The following is a 16,224-nucleotide window of genomic DNA, read 5'->3' as shown; positions in this document are numbered from 1 at the left end:
CTCTGAGGTAGCAATGAAGTGGGTATTTTCCCATACGACCATTTCATGAGAGTACCGTGAATATCAGGCATCTGGTAAAACATCAAATCTCCAATATCAATTAGGCCGGATAAAGATCCTTCAAGAACAGGACCAATCATGACTGAAGAGAACCATTCAGCGTGGCAGAAGTGCAACGCATCTACAAATTGCTGCAGATTTCAATGCTGGGACATCAACAAGAGTCAGTGTGTGAACCACTCAATGAAACATCATCAATATGACCATTCAGAGCTGAAGCCCCATTTGTGTAACCTTGATGACTGCACAACACAAAGATTTATGCCTTGCCTGGGCCTATCAACAATGACTTTGGACTGTTGGTAACTGGAAACATGTTGCTTGGTCAGACGAGTCTCATTTTAAATTGTATTGAGTAGATGGACGTGTATAGGTATGGAGCAACCTCATAAATCCATGGACCCTTCATGTCAGCAGGGGACTGTTAAAGCTGGTGGAGGCTCTGTAATGGTGTGGGGCAGGTCCAGTTGGAGTGATAAGGGGTTCTTGATATGTCTAGATACAACTCTGACATGTGACGTGTATGTAACCATCCTGTCTGATCACCTGCATCCATTCATGTCCATTGCGAATTCCAACAGACTTGGGCAATTCCAGTAGGACAATGGGACACCCCACACATCCAAAATTGCTACAGAGTGTCTCCAGGAACTCTCTTCTGAATTTAAACACTTCTGCTGGCCACCAAATTCCCCAGACATGAACATTATTGAGCATATCTGGGATGCCTTGCAAAATGTTCAGAAGAGATCTCCAGGCCCTCATACTCTTACAGATTTATGGATAGCCCTGCAGGATTCATGGTGTAAATTCCTTCCAGCACTACTTCAGACATTTGTCAAATCCATGCCATTTCATGTTGTGGCACTTCTGCATGCTCGTGGGAGTGTTACATGACATTAAACAGGAGTATCAGTTTCTTTGGCTCTTCAGTGTATATTATTTTTATAATTTTTATTCTTTTACTTACTTCTATTTTTATTTTTCCACTGCCACTCATTTATCCTTATTTTCTATTTATTAAGTGCATAATTCTTTCCACTTTTTCTCTTAACTGATCTTTACTTCTAACTCTGTCCCCTCTACTGAAGTGGTGTAAAAGATTAGAACTGTTCATCTTTGGCCTTCTACTGTCTCTGACAGTAATTGTCACTAGATAATGAATTTATTTGAAATGTCATAGTCAATTGCAATATTTGTCTTAGTGTTCTTACAATTGTATTAATTTTAGAGACTTTTAAATTCTTATGTAATTACTTATCAGTTTTAATATTTGTTAGACACTGCATAATTAATTCCAATTTTTTCATTCTTGTAGCTCATGTGCTGTGTCTCCTGTTTCTGTGAGGTGTGTCTTTTAGTAAAAACAATAGCAGTTAAATATGGTATGAACTTATTAAGGACAATAAAAACAAATATTAGTCTCTTAAAAATGAATAAATGAATTAGTATCTGATCTACAACCTGAATACTAAGAAATATTTGAAAATGCCAAGAGAAAATCCAACAAATAAATATTATATCTTTCAGTTTAATAACAAAGATTTATTCATCTTGATTAATATATGCAAACAGGAAGACAGAAACACTAGACAGTTCAATCAGAACACAGATCAAAAGAAATAGGAGGCAAGTTTGTAAGTATTATTGTAAAGTGAAACAACAATCATAATATACATTATCTGATCACAAGAGTCTAGGAATCTACGTATTAACAGACTTTTTATTGAAACTGCTCAACACACCTCCTTTTTTTGGAAAGTACAGAACAACAATATGTTGAAAAAGCAACTCTCAGAAAATTTTATCATGAGAATGTGTCTCCAACTTCTTCTTCATAAATTAGGAAATTATATATTCATTTAAAAATAAAAGCTCATCGGAATTTTATGATGTTTCAGACAGAATGCTAAATATTTCTTCCAATACAATAAGCCTAATCTTGTAAGAAATATATAATGCATCAGCAAGTCAAGGCATTTTTCCAGAGAGACAAATATGCTGTTAAACCCATCTTTAAGAAAGGTGATAGGAAAGATTTCAATAACTAACAACCTGTTTTACTACTTAAATCATTTTTCAAAATTTTTGAGACTGTAATTAATTCTACAATAGTTTCTCAGCTGAGCAACAATAATATCCTCAGTAAACCACATTTTGGCTTTCAGAAGTGTTGTTTTTCTGGGAATGCCATTTACATTGATGGTATAGCCAACCAAAGGATGATGTCACATCCAACCAAAAGAAAGCAGAAAGTTGTACTTAATAATTCAACTTATGTAGTCTTGGGACATGATTTTGATTGGGGAGGAATCACATATGAAGTTCCCTAAGGCTCAGTTCTTGGCCTGCTATTGTTCTTCATTTATTTAAACAATCTGCCATCTAATAAACACTTAGGAACATTGAAAACAGCACATCTAGAGAGAAGAAAAGTGTAAACATGAAACTTTGCAGATAAGTACCGTGAGACCTTGTTTGTTTTGGGTATGTGATACCTGCATAAAAGTATGGAGGCAACCTGCTGAACAGTACAGTTCCACCCATTCTGTTGCATGCCACACCATCCACAGTTAAATTAATGGTGTGGGGTGCTATATCATATGATAGCCAGTCCCCTCTAATTTTAGTATGTGGAACCTTACTGGGTCATTGTTATGTTGATGACATTATTTGGCCCCATGTGGGGTCTTCCCTGCATGGACTCCAGGGGCACATTTCCAGCAAGATAATGCTTGTCTGCATACAGCTCAAGTTGCTCAAGACTTCCAACTCTTCCATGACCGGTCTGCTTTCCAGACTTAACATGAGTGGAACCAGCTGAAATGCCAGATGTGACAGTATCTCTCTGTGCATGATTTGGAGGTGGCTGTTCAAGATTTGTGGATCAACCTGTCTTAGAATGATATTACATATCTAATCAACTCAATGCCAGACCATGTTATGGCATGTATTGCAGCACAAGGTGGTCCAACATATTATTGATGTTACACTGTATTTTTCTGCTTGTACTCACTGTCTTTGTTTACTTGTCTTGATTTTGGGATCAAGTGAATCTCTCATCTGTATAATTAAGTCTAATAAATTTAATTTCAATCAATTGCACACCTTTTTCAGTGATATTTTCAATGTTCCTTAGTGTACAACAAGGAAAAATAGTTCTTTTAGCATATGACAGTAGTGTTGTAATCAATTCATGCATTCATACATACAGAAACAGAAAAAATGGCAAACAATGTCCTTAAAAGTATAATTCACTGATTTTATGTGAATGATCTACCCTTAATTTTAGAAATACACAACATATTTAGTTCTGCACATCTGGAGGTACTACACTAATGATAAGTGTAGCACATGGTAAGGAAATAATAAAAGGGTGGAAACTTCAGAATTATTTGGTGTCCATACTGATGCAAATTTAAACTAGAAAAGGTAGTTTTTGGAACTGCTAAAATGACTCAGTTCTGCCACGTTTGCACTCAGAATCACTTAAAATCATGAGGAGAGACAAATCAGTATGCTTATATATTTTGAATATTTTCATTCAATAATGTCATATCATACAATATTCTGTGGTAACTCATCTTTAAGAAAATAAGTCTTTGTTGTTCAAAAATGTGCTGTAAGAATAATATGTGGTGCTCACCCACAATCATCTTGTTTAAGGAGATGGGCATTCTGACTACTGCTTTGCAGTATATTTATTCCCTCATGATGTTTCTCGTAAATACTCTATAGCAGCTCAAAGGGAACAATGATGTACATAATTACAATACCAGAATAAAAAGTTACATTCATTACTGCACATTAAGGTTGTATTTAGCACAAAAAGGGATGCACCCCGCTGCAACTAAAATCTTTGATCACTTACCCAGTGATGCAAAAAATCTGACAGATAGCAAAATAAAATTTGAAAACAAACTTCTATTCCATAGAATAGGTATCTATTATCTGTTTAGCAAGAGTAATAGAAGGCAGATTTCAGACTACCTAACAGATCAAAACGAAAATTTCTGTTCCGACACTGACAATGTTGAGTGTTTATGGAAAAAGTTCAAGGCAATCGTAAAATGCGTTTTAGACAGGTACGTGCCGAGTAAAACTGTGAGGGACGGGAAAAACCCACCGCGGTACAACAACAAAGTTAGGAAACTACTGCGAAAGCAAAGAGAGCTTCACTCCAAGTTTAAACGCAGCCAAAACCTCTCAGACAAACAGAAGCTAAGCGATGTCAAAGTTAGCGTAAGGAGGGCTATGCGAGAAGCGTTCAGTGAATTCGAAAGTAAAATTCTATTGTACAGACTTGACAGAAAATCCTAGGAAGTTCTGGTCTTACGTTAAATCAGTAAGTGGCTCGAAACAGCATATCCAGACACTCCGGGATGATGATGGCATTGAAACAGAGGACGACACACGTAAAGCTGAAATACTAAACACCTTTTTCCAAAGCTGTTTCACAGAGGAAGACCGCACTGCAGTTCCTTCTCTAAATCCTCGCACAAACGAAAAAATGGCTGACATCGAAATAAGTGTCCAAGGAATAGAAAAGCAACTGAAATCACTCAACAGAGGAAAGTCCACTGGACCTGACGGGATACCAATTCGATTCTACACAGAGTACGTGAAAGAACTTGCCCCCCTTCTAACAGCCGTGTACCGCAAGTCTCTAGAGGAACGGAGGGTTCCAAATGATTGGAAAAGAGCACAGGTAGTCCCAGTCTTCAAGAAGGGTCGTCGAGCAGATGCGCAAAACTATAGACCTATATCTCTGACGTCGATCTGTTGTAGAATTTTAGAACATGTTTTTTGCTCGAGTATCATGGTATTTTTGGAAACCCAGAATCTACTATGTAGGAATCAACATGGATTCCGGAAACAGCGATCGTGTGAGACACAACTCGCGTTATTTGTTCATGAGACCCAGAAAATATTAGATACAGGCTCCCAGGTAGATGCTATTTTTCTTGACTTCCGGAAGGCGTTCGATACAGTTCCACACTGTCGCCTGATAAACAAAGTAAGAGCCTACGGAATATCAGACCAGCTGTGTGGCTGGATTGAAGAGTTTTTAGCAAACAGAACACAGCATGTTGTTATCAATGGAGAGACATCTACAGACGTTAAAATAACCTCTGGCGTGCCACAGGGGAGTGTTATGGGACCATTGCTTTTCACAATATATATAAATGACCTAGTAGATAGTGTCGGAAGTTCCATGCGGCTTTTCGCGGATGAAGCTGTAGTATACAGAGAAGTTGTAGCATTAGAAAATTGTAGCGAAATGCAGGAAGATCTGCAGCGGATAGGCGCTTGGTGCAGGGAGTGGCAACTGTCCCTTAACATAGACAAATGTAATGTATTGCGAATACATAGAAAGAAGGATCCTTTATTGTATGATTATATGATAGCGGAACAAACACTGGTAGCAGTTACTTCTGTAAAATATCTGGGAGTATGCGTGCGGAACGATTTGAAGTGGAATGATCATATAAAATTAATTGTTGGTAAGGCGGGTGCCAGGTTGAGATTCATTGGGAGAGTGCTTAGAAAATGTAGTCCATCAACAAAGGAGGTGGCTTACAAAACACTCGTTCGACCTATACTTGAGTATTGCTCATCAGTGTGGGATCCGTACCAGATCGGGTTGATGGAGGAGATAGAGAAGATCCAAAGAAGAGCGGCGCGTTTCGTCACAGGGTTATTTGGTAACCGTGATAGCGTTACGGAGATGTTTAGCAAACTCAAGTGGCAGACTCTGGAAGAGAGGCGCTCTGCATCGCGGTGTAGCTTGCTCGCCAGGTTTCGAGAGGGTGCATTTCTGGATGAGGTATCGAGTATATTGCTTCCCCCTACTTATACCTCCCGAGGAGATCACGAATGTAAAATTAGAGAGATTAGAGCGCGCACGGAGGCTTTCAGACAGTCGTTCTTCCCGCGAACCATACGCGACTGGAACAGGAAAGGGAGGTAATGACAGGGGCACGTAAAGTGCCCTCCGCCACACACCGTTGGGTGGCTTGCGGAGTATGAATGTAGATGTAGATGTAGATGTAGATGAAGAATTTCTATTATTGTATTGTGTAAAAGGTGGTGGGTTGGAATTACTAACTCTTATCTGTATGCCTTCTTTATATATGACCAGCATGTGGATGGATTTACAAAACTATTTGTGATGCAAACTTAAAATGACTCATTCCATATAATTGCAATTTATCATGAAAGTGATCCATAGAACATGAAAATACACTACTAATGATTCACAATAAATTCACATTATGAATCCTTTGATGCAGTATTATGATCACACTTATCTAAAATTATTCAAAATGACAAAACTAATAAAAAATGCTTTGGTTTGTGAAATATTAATTGTCTGTGTCTCTTTAGTTTTGAAAAATCGATTGTGTTGATAGCAAGTGAAACTTGTGTAACAATAGAATAATAAAAAAGTAGTTGGAGTCTGTATGTTATCAAGTAACAAGATGGAAGTTGGCATGAGGTGCTGGACTGTAAATTCACTTTGAAAATTATTTTATTAAGTTACAAACAAGTATTCTGACTTTTGTGCATTGATGGGTTTGATATTCAGTAAAAAGTTGATTTGCAGAAAGTAGCCTGCTTTATTACATTATTTTGGTGAATGCACTTTGACATAAAACCTGGCTGGTGGCCAGTCACTACAGAATCTAAATCCATGCTGATTGTCACACTGAACAAATAAGATGGCCAGGCTGATGGTTAGCTAAGTCTGGCTATTTTCACAATCTGCCAACACTGTAGACTTTGGCAGTTCCTGCAGAAAATCTTGTATTCTATTCTAGCTGTTATGCTCTGCCTACGACCACAGTCTAGTGGTAAATTGTGCATTGTCTGAATGCAACGTTTTGCAGTGAAAACTGTTTGTTGCCCACAAAAGATTTATTGGCAGATGATCTGCCTTTAGGACAAAAATGAATCACAGATATTGGCTGCAAATGGGTATTGATTTAAATCATTGGGGAAAGCTGAAAATTTGTGCTGTGCGGGAATTCAAACCCAGGTCTCCTGGCTTCTAGACAGATGCTCTGACGACTAAGCCATCTGGACACAGTGGTCATTGTCTCAGTTATATATATATAATACAAATGCAATTAAGGTGAGGATTGCCAATGATCTCTTCAGAGCAGATACCACGCCAGGCTCAAACTCTTACGGGAACTGGCAAAACTCTGCAAGTAATGAGAATAATGGCAAGAGGCTCTACATTAGTAGTGTGTGGATAAATTGAGAATTTGTTTCTGACAGGAGGTGTGCTGGGGAATTTCATGCAGGAGTGATGACCACTGTGTCTGCATGGCTCAGTGGTCAGAGCATCTGCCTAGTAAGCAGAAGACGCAGGTTTGAATCCCGGTCCAGCATAAATTTTCAGTCCAAAAGAACAGGCATCACATAGATAATCTGCATTTGAATGCCACATGCACTAGAGTTCTCTGGACCCATTTGCTACTACCTGGCAGTGGCTACCATGGCAGTGCTGTGATGCCTGACCCTTTGTTAAAAGTGTCAGCTACCGATCATGACTTTGGAGAGCATAAAATGCTTCACTGTTTATGAGTGATGCTCCACAAAAAATTTCCCACTTGTAGAGTGGAAGGGAGTTGCTAATTCTAGTGTTAGAAAATGTCTACAGGGTTGCCTAATTTCTATAAGACAGATTTAGCTAGCAGAAATGATATTCACTTCATAATTATTCCCCTGACATGTGGATACCACGTGATGAACAAAACTGAAATTCATATAATTGCCGGTTGAGTCAAAATTCTTCAGAGGTGTTTGTATAACGAAGAAGCCTGGCATTCACAAAGAAGACATCTATGACTATTAACACTGCTTAGTGAGTCAAGTTTGTCAGAAGACTTAATGTGTAAAGATTTTCTTCACATTTTGCTAAGGAATTTCCTCTAGTAATTTGCAGCACCATTCAATAAAACGGAAAATAATAACCTAGGGTGAACTGGTCTTCGCCGCAATTAGAACTGACAACTCACACTGTCCTTGCATCACAAGATGTGTGTGGAACACCTGAGCTAACGAAGATGCTGTTGGGAGTAGGTCTCTCTCATCACAATATTGGTCACTGAGCCTGATAACACTATGTTAAAGATAAAAACAGTTATTCTTTATATGAAGCACACAATTCCTGGAATACAAAAATTAAATTTTCTCTCTCAGTGTCTCACCTTCCATGAGGATTATGTAGCATGAGTCATGAAAGTGGAAAAAGAATGAATTTAGTGGACCAATTCACGGCCACATGCAGAAGTAAATGCATTGTTACAGGGTTTCCAAATATTTGCAGCAATGTTGGCAATTCTTTACTGGGCTAAGGGTAGCAATATCATAAAGTGGTTGTTGTGCCCATCTTATACTAGCTCTCAGAGGGCTGACAGGAGTGCATAAGGTTCTTTATGCAGTGTTATCTGCCAATATTTTCTAACATCGCCTTTCAGTCTACCTATGTTGAAGGCATTCAATTAAATTTCATCTCAAATTAATAATTTTTTTTGTGCTTTCAAATGTGAAAGGGTGTTGTTAATGCTGGCATTATTTCATTTCATTGCAGAGGTAGCAAAGCTAATACATTTGCCCCTCATTCAGCATACAACACTTTGCACCTTGAAATTGACTGTGTCTACGTATATTCTTGTGATGTAGGCAAACAGATTTTCATGGCTACCAGAATGCAGAAGTGGGGATGAAAACAAGAAGAAATATAGTTGAATAATTATTTGATGCCATGTGGTAGTCAATTCATTTCAGGGTTCAGAAGAGAAGAAACTGAAATTTATGTTAATTAACACAGAACCTATTTTTCACCTTCATATGTTTTTCAGATTGAGATCTACACATATAAAGCATACCAACTAGCTTGTTCATTGCTTTTGTAATTTATACTTCTTGTTTATTCCCTAAGTGATGAAAAGAATCCAAATCCATGACACTGATTGCTCCTTTGAATCTTTCCAGTGACTTTTTTTGTGTGTTGTTGCTTGGTATTCAAATGGCAGACCATTATACCTGCTCCCATGAGGTACTGGATCAAGGTTGTGAGATGGCTTATGAAAAATGAAACTCACACATGATTGCCCAGAATTTTCATGTAAGTTTACATAGCTGTGGAAATAAAAGCAAGAAGAGACCTTAATTTATCCATTGGCGTAACTCAATTGAACAGCAGCAGAACAAAATTATCAAACATAGTTTTCCATTTACAACTGCGACACTGTAATCAGCAGCTGAGCCAATGGTAACCCATAGTGGTGGTAACAAATTTGTAGGTATCTGTAGCAGTGGCAGAGTCCATACTATATATTTGGCTGTTGTGTAATACAATATGAGAAGAGTTTACTTGTCACCATTGGGCTAAATCAGAAGAAACTGTTGCAGTAGAGCCTGTTTCACCAGCCTCTTATTGTCATATTTTCCTATTGGACTTTTCCTATTGTTCTAGAAATGAGATGCCAAGATAAATGTGCTTATTCTACATTTCGAAACATCCAATACTCTATTCTTCCAGGTCCACTGGTAATGTGTGTTGGCTGATAATAGGGATAGGAAAGCTCCCATTAGTGAATGAATAATAGTAACAATAACAAACTAATGATGAATGATTTTTTATATGGAAAATTGCCAAATAGCCTTGCAATTATTTTATTTTCAGTACCAGTTTCAAATAGGGGTAATGCAGGAGTAGGTTTAATAATGAATAAAAAAAATAGGAATACGGGTAAGCTACTACAAACAGCATAGTGAACGCATTATTGTGGCCAAGATAGACACGAAGCCCACACCTACTACAGTAGTACAAGTTTATATGCCAACTAGCTCTGGAGATGATGAAGAAAGTGATGAAATATATGATGAGATAAAAGAAATTATTCAGGTAGTGAAGGGAGACGAAAATTTAATAGTGATGGGTGACTGGAATTCGTCAGTAGGAAAAGAGAGAAGGAAACATAGTAGGTGAATATGGATTGGGGCTAAGAAATGAAATAGGAGGCCGTCTGGTAGAATTATGCGCAGAGCATAACTTAATCATAGCTAACACTTGGTTCAAGAATCATGAAAGAAGGTTGTATACATGGAAGAAGCCTGGAGATACTAAAAGGTATCAGATAGATTATATAATGGTAAGACAGAGATTTAGGAACCAGGTTTTAAATTGTAAGACATTTCCAGGGGCAGATGTGGACTCTGACCACAATCTATTGGTTATGAACTGTAGATTAAAACTGAAGAAACTGCAAAAAGGCAGGAATTTAAGGAGATGGGACCTGGACAAACTGATTAAACCAGAGGTTGTACAGAGTTTCAGGGAGAGCATAAGGGAGCAATTGTCACAAATGCGGGAAAGAAATACAGTAGAAGAAAAATGGGTAGCTCTGAGGGATGAAGTAGTGAAGGCAACAGAGGATCAAGTAGGTAAAAAGACGAGGGCTAGTAGAAATCCTTGGGTAACAGAAGAAATATTGAATTTAATTGATGAAAGGAGAAAATATAAAAATGCAGTAAGTGAAGCAGGCAAAAAGGAATACAAACGTCTCAAAAATGAGATCAACAGGAAGTGCAAAATGGCTAAGCAGGGATGGCTAGAGGACAAATGTAAGGATGTAGAGGCTTATCTCACTAAGGGTAAGATAGATACTGCCTACAGGAAAATTAAAGAGACCTTTGCAGAAAAGAGAACCACTTGTATGAATATCTTGAGCTCAGATGGAAACCCAGTTCTAAGCAAAGAAGGGAAAGCAGAAAGGTGGCAGGAGTATATAGAGGGTCTATACAAGGGCGACGTACTCGAGGACAATATTCTGGAAATGGAAGAGAATGTAGATGAAGACGAAATGGGAGATACAATACTGCGTGAAGAGTTTGACAGAGCACTGAAAGACCTGAGTTGAAACAAGGCCCCGGGAGTAGACAACATGCCATTAGAACTACTGATGGCCTTGGGAGAGCCAGTCCTGACAAAACTCTACCATCTGGTGAGCAAGATGTATGAGACAGGCGAAATACCCTCAGACTTCAAGAAGAATATAATAATTCCAATCCCAAAGAAAGCAGGTGTTGACAGATGTGAAAAATATTGAACAATCAGTTTAATAAGCCACAGCCGAAAATACTAACACAAATTCTTTACAGACGAATGGAAAAACTAGTAGAAGCTGACCTTGGGGAAGATCAGTTTGGATTCCATAGAAATATTGGAACACGTGAGGCAATACTGACCTTACGACTTATCTTAGAAGAAAGATTAAGGAAAGGCAAACCTATGTTTATAGCATTTGTAGACTTAGAGAAGGTTTTTGACAATGCTGACTGGAATACTCTCTTTCAAATTCTGAAAGTGGCAGGGGTAAAATGCAGGGAGCGAAAGGCTATTTACAATTTGTACAGAAACCAGATGGCAGTTATAAGAGTCGAGGGACATGAAAGGGAAGCAGCGGTTGGGAAGGGAGTGAGACAGGGTTGTAGCCTCTCCCTGATGTTATTCAATCTGTATATTGAGCAAGCAGTAAAGGAAACAAAAGAAAAATTCAGAGTAGGTAATATAATCCATGGAGAAGAAATAAAAACTTTGAGGTTCACCGATGACATTGTAATTCTGTCAGAGACAGCAAAGGACTTGGAAGAGCAGTTGAATGGAATGGACAGTGTCTTGAAAGGAGGATATAAGAGGAACATCAACAAAAGTAAAACGAGGATAATGGAATGTAGTCGAATTAAGTCGGGTCATGCTGAGGGAATTAGATTAGGAAATGAGACACTTAAAGTAGTAAAGGAGTTTTGATATTTGGGGAGCAAAATACCTGATGATGGTCGAAGTAGAGAGGATATAAAATGTAGACTGGCAATGGCAAGGAAAGTGTTTCTGAAGAAGAGAAATTTGTTAACATCGAGTATAGATTTAAGTGTCAGGAAGTCTTTTCTGAAAGTATTTGTATGGAGTGTAGCCATGTATGAAAGTGAAACATGGACGATAAATAGTTTGGACAAGAAGAGAATAGAAGCTTTCGAAATGTGGTGCTACAGAATAATGCTGAAGATTAGATGGGAAGATCACATAACTAATGAGGAGGTATTGAATAGAATTGGGGAGAAGAGGAGTTTGTGGCACAACTTGACAAGAAGGAGGGACCGGTTGGTAGGACATGTTCTGCGGCTTCAAGGGATCACAAATTTAGCATTGGAGGGCAGCGTGGAGGGTAAAATCATAGAGGGAGACCAAGAGATGAATACATTAAACAGATTCAGAAGCATGTAGGTTGCAGTAAGTACTGGGAGATGAAGAAGCTTGCACAGGATAGAGTAGCATGGAGAGCTGCATCAAACCAGTCTCAGGACTGATCACCACAACACAACAAAAACACCAGTTTCAGCATTTCAATGTGCTATCTGCAGGTCCCATACGCACCTCATGTATAGACACTCAAATGTATTGACTTAGGCATACTGGAGCCATCCATTTCTGGAAGTTGTGATTTCATATTTCAAGTGCTTCCTTCGAAGACTTGATAACAAATGAGTCAGAGGGAATACCAAGTTACATTACCAACAAAACAAGAGAAAGTTTCTGAACAAATTTGAAAAAACTGCCAGTGAAATGAATTTGTATTTTGCTCATCATCTCTTTGAATGGTATAAGTGCACAAATCATTTGTAATTTCCAATGGTGTGTTCTAACATTGGTTTGCACCTGTCCCTTAGTTAAATACCAGTACTTAATTTAATAATTCGTGTTTTTGTAATTTAGTTGTTTGATGCCCTTGATTTGCCATGCTGGATTCTGTCTTCTCCTTTATATATTAATTTTTTATTACACGTGTGTAGTGAAAGATGTATGATAATCCTGGTAAAGATAAACCTTTGGGGCGCCACACTTAATGACTTTAACAACATCCCATGCTTACAAGTTATGACTCAGAACATGCTGTTTCACGAGTTCGTTCTTTTTACAGGTTGCATACGTATGGCAAAGCATTATAGGCCTACTAATATTTTTTTGAGTACAAATGAGAAGTACGGCACAAATCATCTATTATGGAAAGAAGGCAGCTTATCTCAGGCACAAGTGGGGAGAGTTTGTTGGCCAGGGCTGGCAACCCACTGATGGGTCCATCTTGTACCAATCTGTAGCTATGGTATAAATTACACACAGAAGTAACAAGGGTTTGTGTTGGCAGGTTACAGAGACAGTCATCTTCAAATGCAGTACAGTACTCTATTATTACAGCCAGACTGCAGAATTCTCTTTATAGTTCTGCAGCTATGACTCTTGTATGCAGCTGCAGGCTGCACAGCTTGCTCCAATAGATACAATAATTTATTTAATTTTTTTTTCTTCTGCACACCAGTTATTTTCTGCTCTTCAATGTATATAACAAATGTGTGCTAGTAATAATGGAATTCCATCTTCTGCTAGATTGCATAGGTTGGTAACTGCTCCTAAAATGATTAATTCTGACTTCTACTGACAAATAACACTCCCAGCATCCTCTGCGACAAGTAGTCAAGTCCTTGTGACCAGAATATATTTATAGTTCATTTAAAATTACTTGATAGTTGCCATGTATCACTTGATGCTACAGTGTTGCCCCATCCGCTACTGCTCAGTTAAAGGCAACATGCAGCCATGGTGGGCCATTTCACAATTGCTCAAATGCTGTTCATTAAACACAGAGCAATGTTGGAAGCTGCTGCCACCAGGTATGGTGGGAACACGAGATGCTCTGTCCACAGCTAATTTTAAATGACCATTGCCTGAACTGTGGCAGACAATGCATTTTGTACTCCTGAATTTCCATACATGTTCTAGCCTAATCACAACCTCTTGATTTACAATGTGTCTAAAAATGGCAGTCAGCAACCTGCAGCAGAACTATTAAACATGCTCGCTTTGCCCACAGTGATTAAAACTGACCTGGCTGCTTAGCCTAGCTACGAACTGTAATTCTGTTGGTAATTATCCTTGTACATTCCTCAAAACCCTGGAAAGTTGCACAGGTCACCCAATATTCAAGGAAGGTAGTAGGAGTAATCCACTAAATTACAGGCCCAAATCATTAACGTCAATATGCAGCAGGATTTTGGAACCTATATTATGTTTGAACATAAGAATTACCTTGTGGCATAGAGCGCCATAAATATCGATATTTGTTCTGTGCGTAAGTGTGCTATCTTTGAGGAGAGGGCTTTGGGCAGGATGTTGGACGCTAACGGCAGTTAGCCTCTGGACTTGTATCTGTGTAGAAGCTAAGTGTGAATAAATCTGTATCTGAGTGAATTCTAGTTGTTTACCTACAGCTATTGTATATTCCCTCAACCTCTATTGACACACAGTAAACATGGATTTAGGAAACATCATTCTTGTGAAACACAACTAGCTCTTTATTCACATGAAGTTTTGAGTATTATTGACAAGGGATTTCAGATTGATTCCATATTTCTGGATTTCTGGAAGGCTTTTGACACTGTACCAAACAAGGGGCTTATAGTGAAATTGTTTGCGTGCTTATGGAATATCATCTCACTTATGTGACTGGATTTGTGATTTCCTGTTAGAGAGGTCACAGTTTGTAGTAACTGATAGAAAGTCATTGAGTAAAACAGAAGTGATTTCTGGCATTCCCCAAGGTAGTGTTATAGGACCTTTGTTGTGCCTTATCTATATAAATGATTTGGTGTTAAAATTGGCAGTTGACCCTAAATAATGAAAAGTGAGAGGTCATCCACATGAGTGCTAAAAGAAATCCATTAAACTTTGGTTACAAGATAAATCAGTCAAATCTAAAGACCATAAATTCAACTAAATACCTAGGAATTACAATTAAGAACAACTTAAATTGGAAGGAACACCAAAAAATGTTGTGGGGAAGGCTAACCAAAGACTGTGTTTTATTGGCAGGACACTTGGAAAATGTAACAGATCTACTGAGGAGACTGCCTACACTATGCTTGTCTGTCCTCTTTTAGAATATTGCTGCATGGTGTGGGATCCTTACCATAGGATGGTGTGGGATCCTTACCATAGGATTGATGGAGTACATCGAAAAAGTTCAAAGAAGGGCAACACATTTTGTATTATTGCGAAATGTGGGAGAGAGTGTCACTGAGATGATACAGGATTTGGACTGGACATCATTAAAACGAAAATCCAATCACCAACTTTCTCCTCTGAATGTGAAAATATTTTGTTGACACTGACCTTCATAGGGAGAAATGATCACCACAATAAAATAAGGGAAATCAGAGCTTGTATTGAAAGATATAGGTGTTTGTTCTTTCTACATGCTATGCGAGATTGGAAGAGTAGAGAATTATGAAGGTGTTTCAATGAACCCTCTGTCAGGCATTTAAATATGATTTGCAGAGTATCCATGTAGATGTAGTTGTAGATGTAGATGTGACCTCTGGTGCTTCCGTTGATCCACAGTACTTAGGTAGTGGTCCCTGGTGGCTGTTGGCTGAGACATGAGGCTGTTTTTTTGTCTCCAGCAGCAGCCTTGGTCATACCATAAACATCTGCTTTGGGTTTACTCACTATGATGAAGGTACCCCATATATCTGTCCAGTCATGCAGCACGCCAACGTTACAGGCAGACAGGACAGACGCTGCAGTAACCTCTTAAACACTTCCCTCAGTCATTGTCTATGCTCCTGTATCTCTCTTGAAAAGACAATTATGTCATCAAGATACACTAGATACTGACACAGTTTTAATTCTTTTACTGTTCTGAACAAAAAATGCTGAAATGTTGCTGGTGCCTTTTTCAACCCAAATGGCATCTTTTGTGCTGATAGTATCCCCAATGTGTTGCAAGTGTAGTTTTCACCCTATCTTCTGGGACCACTTCCAACTGATGGTACCCACTCTTCAAGCCCATTGTCGAGAAGTAATAGCTTGGCCTAAAATTATCAATCATTTCTGTAGTGTTCAAAACTGGGCAGGCATCTGTAGCAGTTTTACTGTTTAAATGGTGGGAGTCACAACTGAAATGATATTTCTTCAAACTCTCTGCAGACTTCTTCAGCACAATTCCAATTTCCCCCCCCCCCCCCTTCCCCCCTCAATGGGCTACTACTTTCTTCTGTCGCATCATCAGTCAATTGTTGATTAATAAATTCCCT

At 38.5% G+C, this 16,224-nt stretch overlaps 1 protein-coding gene across 1 annotated transcript in view; it reads right to left on the bottom strand.

The window, feature by feature from the left end:
* The window catches only part of LOC126249494 (solute carrier family 22 member 7-like), a 136,323-nt gene that overhangs the window by 71,029 nt on the left and 49,070 nt on the right, over nt 1-16,224 (bottom strand). The window lies entirely within an intron of this gene.

The sequence above is a fragment of the Schistocerca nitens genome, chromosome 3 (genome assembly GCF_023898315.1).
Source record: "Schistocerca nitens isolate TAMUIC-IGC-003100 chromosome 3, iqSchNite1.1, whole genome shotgun sequence".
NCBI classification, from domain to species: Eukaryota; Metazoa; Arthropoda; class Insecta; order Orthoptera; family Acrididae; genus Schistocerca; species Schistocerca nitens.
This window is presented reverse-complemented; position numbering and strand designations above follow the sequence as displayed.